This window comes from Podarcis muralis, chromosome 3 (assembly GCF_964188315.1).
Source record: "Podarcis muralis chromosome 3, rPodMur119.hap1.1, whole genome shotgun sequence".
NCBI classification, from domain to species: Eukaryota; Metazoa; Chordata; class Lepidosauria; order Squamata; family Lacertidae; genus Podarcis; species Podarcis muralis.
In genome coordinates this window covers 12418935-12425878 of record NC_135657.1, presented here as the reverse complement: position 1 = coordinate 12425878, position 6944 = coordinate 12418935, and the positions used below count along the sequence as shown (strand labels likewise).

Genomic DNA, 6944 nt, shown 5'->3' with positions numbered 1-6944 from the left:
AAGAGCCCTGTGGCTCCGCGGCCATCGCCTTCCCCGCCGCGCGCCCTCACCCTCCCTGCTCCCTCATTCGCTGGGCAGCCGCGCGCGCGAGCGAGCGCTCTCTCGTCTCCATTGTGAAGCGCGCGCGCGCGGGGCTGCCCGTATATGTGTGTGTGTGTGCGCGCGCGCGCGAACGCGCATGAGTACGAGCGTTCTGTCCCCGCCCCCTTTCCCCTCCTCTCCTCTCTCAATCAGTGCAGCTGTCGCTGTGCGGGCGGGCATCGGAGGGGGCGGGCAGGCCGGCTGGCTGGCTGCGGATTCCTGCCGTCCACTCCCTTGAACCCCTCCTCCTCCTCGCTAAACGCCACCCGCCGCCATCCATTGCTAGCCTCCTCCTCTGCCGCGGAGCCGCTGCCTGCTGCTCGGATCTCCTCTTTTCTCAGCCTGCCCCCTCCCTCCCTCCTTCCTCCCCCTCCCTCCTTCTCTCTGCCAGCTCCAGCCAGAGAGGCTGCTGCTTCTTCTCGCTGCCTCTTGCTGCTGCATCATCACCATCACCACCACCATCATCATCGCCACCCACCCACCTCCTCCTCCTCCTCCTCCTCCTCCTCCTGCACTTCGCCGCCGCCGCCGCCACTGCTGAGAGAGAGGGAGCGCGCCGCATTGCATACAAGGGCGAAGGAGATCGGACACCCCCCGGCCCCCCACCAGCACCACCACCCTCGCCAGGAGAGGTAGGCGATTTCCTTCCAGCTTTGCTAAACCGAGCGAGAGGGTTATGCGTGGATTTGGGGGTGGGGTGCGGGGGTTGCCTTCCCCTTGCGGATCGGGGCACCGGGGATCGCAGAGACGTTGGCACTCGGTCGCCGATCTCTGTCTGGGTGGCTGGTGTCGTGGGGCTGGTGGCGCTGCGTGGAAAGGGGCCGCGGTGGCGCTGCAGCGGCTGCGGGTGATGGGGGAGCCCTTTCCGCAGGGACGAGATCGCCCTCCCTCGAGGGTCACGGTGCCCGGCGGGCGAGGAGGAGATGCCTCTCTCCCGCGAATAAACGCTTCCAGCATTGCGCTGTTGCAGCAGCATCGCGACGAGGGCTAACTTAGCCCCCCTCGCTTGCTGTCTCGCCCCGTTTCCCCGGGACGATCGGTGGGAACCGAGGTCTGGCGCTGAGGTTGATCCAGGTCCGGGAGAGGCGGGTGACACCAAGCAGGAGACGGCGCAATAAAAGAAGACGCGGCGGCGCAGCATCCCCGGCGAGCGACCTGGGCGGCTTGTTGGTTCGCGTAACGGTCCGTGGGTTGCAAAACAGGCGTGGTCGGTTGCTCCCTGGTCTGCCTCATTGTCTCCCTCCTCCTCTTTGCACCCAGTGGCTTGGAAGAGAGGGACTGGTGGTCAGGCAAGCGTCCTCCCCCCCCTTTCATACTTCAACAGGTTTGTGCAAATGGATCCATTTGGGGAACAGAGGTGGAAAGCGGATTGGGAGGGGCTTATTCTTCCTGATCATAATATGCATTTAAAAAGTCCTTCCCCCCCCCATTGATTTACCTATTTGTATTAGATGTGAGGACACCCCCCACCCCCACCTGTCCCTCACCTGCCTCCATTGCGATTTCTCCCTTGGGGAGGTCTTTATTATTTTCGGAAGCGGGAGTGTGCGTGCGTCAAAGGTTGGGGGAAAAGAATCTGGATCAGTCGTGTGTCTTAAATTATTTTACTTCTCCACCAACGCCCCCCCCCCCAATATTTTTCTCTCTTTTTTGCCTGGGCAGAAATGCAGCAAAATGCATCCGAATCCCTCCCTCCTTCTCTGGGACACATTTTGCATGAAAATCTCTCCCTCCCTCCCTCCCTTGGGCATTACCACAGCCCCACCCTGCAGAAAACCAGGTCCAGTTTCCCCTCCCCCTTTCCCTTAATGCCAAGGGGACAGGATCGCTACTGCTTTGTCACTGGAAACCTTTCCCACCCATCCTCTCCGCCAGCCCCCCCACCCCACAACCCCAGCTGTCATATTATGCAGATATCTCTATAGGAACTGTTGGCATTTCCACTTCTTCCACCAGCAGCAGCCCCATTCCCCGCCCCACGGTCTCTTGCAACGAAGAGGGGAGCAATGTGATTGCAGCCCTGCAGATCTAATGCGGTCAGATGGGAGTCCAGCCTGCAGCTGTGGAAGATTAATCTGATACTACAAAAAGTAGCGCCATAAGGGAGGGGTTGCATTAGGGGGAGAGTGTTGTGCATGGCGAGAGGCGATGGCTGGGCATTTCCCTTCGCATCCGGACTGTTCTGCAGGCCGCTGGAAGGAGCCCAAGGTGGAGAAGTCAATCCCAGCTGGGTGTTGTGGGTGAAAGTGCCCTTCCATATTGGAAAGGATAGCAGGTTCCACTTAACCGCTCCTTTTGCTCCGGAGGAAACGGTCGTTTCGCCCGTTGCCCTTTCACGTGAAACTCCGGGTGACACCACAAAAAAATTATCAAAATTAAAATGGTGCAATTGATTGTTGAAATAGATCGTGCTCATAGCTGCGTCTCAGAGAAAACTACATCCGGATAGCCATTTATTTCCATTTGACGAGGGTATATATTTTTTCTGTCTGGTGGTGCTGTACGTTATTTGAAGAGGAAGAAATCAGCAAGTTGCGTTTAAAGGTGTTAGTGCTGTACCCATTTTTTTTTTCCTGATCGTTGGAAGAATTACTTTGTCCTGTTTCTTATTGCTTTTGCTGATCGTTTTATGGACTTTGCTGGGGGATGGAGAACAGAAATCCTACATTATTACAACTATCACTTAATTATTCACCATCATAAAAGGCACCGGATTCTGTGTATTCCTTGCAAATTTAGACCGTGGATGCTGACTGGGCCAACACTGTGTCGGGAAAAGAAGGCACACTTGAGAGATTAAAGCAGAGCAGACAGGTCTCTGAGAGACAGACTCCCTGACAGCTACATTTTATTTTTATTAGCTTTGACAAACCTTATCCAGGGTAAGCCTTGCCGTAGAGTAGCAATGTGCAACCTCTGCATAGCTCTGTTGAAGTATTCAAAGTGCTTCTTGTGCTTTTGTTGTTGTTGTTGTTTAGTCGTTTAGTCGTGTCCGACTCTTCGTTACCCCATGGACCAGAGCACGCCAGGCACTCCTATCTTCCACCGCCTCCCGCAGTTTGGTCAGGCTCATGTTTGTAGCTTTGAGAACACTATCCAACCATCTCATCCTCTGTCGTCCCCTTCTCCTTGTGCCCTCCATCTTTCCCAACATCAGGGTCTTTTCCAGGGAGTCTTCTCTTCTCATGAGGTGGCCAAAGTTGTGCTTTATCTTGTTGTAATTCTTACAACCACCATGGAAAAAAGTCAGAATTACTAATATTCACCACAATGCAGATGGAAGGAGTGAAGCTGAAAGTGCCTAAGGCCATGTAGTCTGTCCATGGCAGTGAAGCTTCCTAATTCACCACAGCTCTTTGGATATCCAAATTGCATTTCATAGAATCATAGACTTAGAAGGGACCACAAGGGTCATCTAGTCCAACCCCATGCAATGCAGGAATCCTTTGCCCAGCATGGGGTTTGAACCCACAACCCCGGGATTAAGAGTTCCGTGCTCTACCGACTGAGCTATTCCACCTCTCATTTATGTAATTTCAGAATGTAGCGAACTGGATGTTGTTGTTTTATTGTTCCGGCTCTCTCTTCTGACAAATTTCTTTTTTAAAACCCTTGCAATTTTATTGTTTACCCTTGCATTAAAATGCGATAGGGATCCTCCTCCTCTCCAGACTTAATCCACTCAGGCCTCTGTGGGCTTATGGCAAGATTGTTCTGCAGCATAAATATTGAATGAATCGACAGGATGTGCCGGGAAATGGAAAAAACAGAGAGCAGCCTCTTAGGGTGCTTGGAGATGCATAGGAGAGGTGACTTTTTATTAGTGAGTTTAAGTGACTGAGTACTGCTGTTCTTTTATGATAGCTAGGACTGGAACCTCCATGTTCCAAGGCACTATATCATTGATTATGAGGCAGCAGGGTCAAACAGCTAGAGGTGACCTAGCTCCATCATGCCCTCTCTTGTGATCTGCTGTGTGGCCCTTGACTGAGCTCTGTTGGACACAGAGAGCTGTGCTAGACGCATCTTTTGTCTGGCTCAGCAAGGCCAGTTTGGCTTTTAAGTGCAGCCGTCACGGTTTCTCTATTGGAAATTGATTGGTATAGAGCATTGTTTTTTCCAGCCCGTGTGTTATTTGTCTCAATTAGATGCAGCTTCTCAGCACAAACGGTGCGCTGTGTGGTGTGACCAACGCATGCACACAGGCGGAGGGCCACACGGATTTAAAGCCAATAGATTGTTTGCAGTTTTATTTTAAGAAACGGCATCAGTGCGACGGCGTCACGGGGGACCATTGGCGTTTTGAGTAAGAAACCAGGTGCAAAATCACCAGCCGAGAAAAACACTTGCATGCGCTCCGATGCCTCGAGGGTGAGAGAAACAAGTGTGCGGTGATGGCAGCAGGGGCGGCAGCTAGCAGAAGCGAGCAGGCAAGGGATCTTGGTCCTTGCAAAGCAGAGAAAGATTTTAATGTGAAGCTAGAGCAAGCGGTAAAGATTTTCCTGGACTGTACCGCTTCATGTTCCTGTTGGTAATGATGGTGGCTTGTGTGTGTGTCAGGGGGAAATCCTCTTTGGACTTGCACTTAAAAACAAACAGCCTCTGCACAGTCGCAGGGAGAAAGCTGGTCTGAACCCTTCTCTCTTACACACGAGTTTTCTGCATGCAAGTTTTTGTTCAATGGAGAATTCAAACATAAAACTCATCACCTGATGCCTGAACTGTGTCCAGATAAAGCTTCATGGTTTGGTTCAAATGCACATGTAAATAGAGACTGCACGTATTTTTGTAAACTAAGAAATCTTGAATAAAGGTGTTTTTTGTTGTTGCTTTTAAATGCATATGGCGTAAATGAACTGAACAGTCACGGTGGCACAAAAGGGGTTTGGTTTTCCTGGGGTGCATCAGTGGCTACTGGAGTTATCAACTTGGCGACCATGCAAACCTGCTGTCTTGCTGGGCAGGTTATAAACAATACCTTCATGACATGACATAAGCTTGAGTTGTGCATGTATTGCTATGATGTTTTATCCTGCGTTTTATCCTTGTAGCTGCTTAATGCAGATCTGAACCTTAAACATAACACTTAAACTTCGGCAGAGTAATTCAGTCATCTACACACAGTTAAAACGACTTTGTGAATTTTGTTTTTATTGTTCGTTTTAAATATTGTATTAATATTTGCAATCTTTGTGTATACCATCCTGGAATCCATGTTTGGGACGAAGGCACGATTTAGCAACTTTCAAAGTAAAACGTTTGATAAGTAAAAAAAAAAAAAAAAGGATTTGAAACATTTGAAAAAGCAAGATCTATGTCAGTGATCTGTATGACAACCCTGCAAGGTAGATAATAAAATCATAGAATTGTAGAGTATGAAGGGACCCCAAAGGTTCTCTAATCCAACTCCCTGCAATGCAGGAATCTCAACTATTAGCTTTTCTATCGTCTCACAGCCGCCCCCTGCCCAAATCACTGCTTGCTGGCTCCCCCAATTTTGCTTATCAACATCACCCACTCACCATCAAGGTGAGGCAAGGAAGCAGCAACTGAAAGCCACCTGCCATTTTGTTTACCCATAATGCCCCAACATATTGCCAACATGGCATTGTGGGAAATTCAAAATGAAAGGCGGTAAAGTAGGCATGGATTCATCTTCTGCCACCAAATGATCCCATGGGTGGGGGAATGTTTGAGTGGGAGGCCCAAGACAGGTGTCAAATCCTGTGACCTCGCCAATGCCCTTGAGCCCCAGGAGCTGTCAAAGGGTGACACCTGATAGACGCCAGCTGATGTCAGAAGCGAGATTCAGAGCTTCCTAGCCTGCAGCTCCTTTTCTGGGCTTGCAGTCCTAGCCATGCCTACCTTGAATTCAAGTCCTTCTGAATTCCATGGGGCTTACTCCCAGGTAGTTGGGGTTAGGGTTTGCAGCCTTAGCCACTGTGGTGAGCATCACTTACTGAAATAGATGCCATTTATGGCTTGGGAGCATTGATAGCTGAATGGCGAGAGCTATTCGTGTGGCATTTTCTCATTGAAAGGAAAAAAGGAATGAGTATTATATTGAGGGGAAGGAGGTCATGGTTGTGGTTTAAATGTTTTCCAGCATCTTCCCAGCCATTCACCATGTAAATCCATGCCACTGAAGATGAATTTTCATGGATGTGCGGGTCGTTGTACCCTGATTTCCGGGATCAGTAGACGAGGGGATTGTTGGCCATTTTCTTCTGGGAAACAGTTGAGAAAGTCACTTCCCCCCCTGCTGATGTGTTTGGAAAATGTCTCAGTGAGGTTATGGAAAATCCAGCAGAAGTCCCATGGGTGACCCCACATGCGCACAGTGTCACACATTCTCTCTCTCTCTCTCTCACACACACACAAATCAGAATTTGAGACGCATGCATTCATTGAACACTTTCCCTTATCTTGGGACTAGTCTTTGTAGTTTCTAAGGAGGAAGCCTGCTGATGGTTTCTGTGACATTTAGATTTTGCACTCTGATTGTGTTTAGAGGTGGGTTTTTTTTCTTTTCTTTTTTTCTTTTTTGCTTTTTTAATGACAGGGCAAGAACTTGCCCTGTGTATGAAAACATTTAGAATCAGGGAAACCATGAAGACTGAGAGGAATGAAATCTTACAGACTGTATTCAGCTTTCCCATAATGCTCCTTGTAGAAAGGGGAAATGACAACAACAACAATTTCACATTGGCCTACTCTGACTGGCAGCATTGCCAACTCTGGGTGGCAGCACCTCTCTGGAGTCAAAGGAGATGCCAGGGAGTGAAAGGAGGACCTTCTGCATGGCAAAGCATGCGCCCTATCACTGACCTATGGCCCATTGATGCATCTACAGTACTTGCTTC

General features: G+C 49.9%; 1 protein-coding gene across 2 annotated transcripts in view; it reads left to right on the top strand.

Annotated features, from left to right (window-relative positions):
* Nucleotides 1–258: 258 nt before the first annotated feature.
* The window catches only part of SPTBN1 (spectrin beta, non-erythrocytic 1), a 244532-nt gene continuing 237846 nt past the window's right edge, over nt 259–6944 (top strand). For both annotated transcript variants that reach the window (XM_077925439.1, XM_077925438.1), the window contains exon 1: nt 259–713. The gene's annotated coding sequence lies outside the window, so the exon portion shown is untranslated. The remainder of the gene's footprint in view (nt 714–6944) is intronic.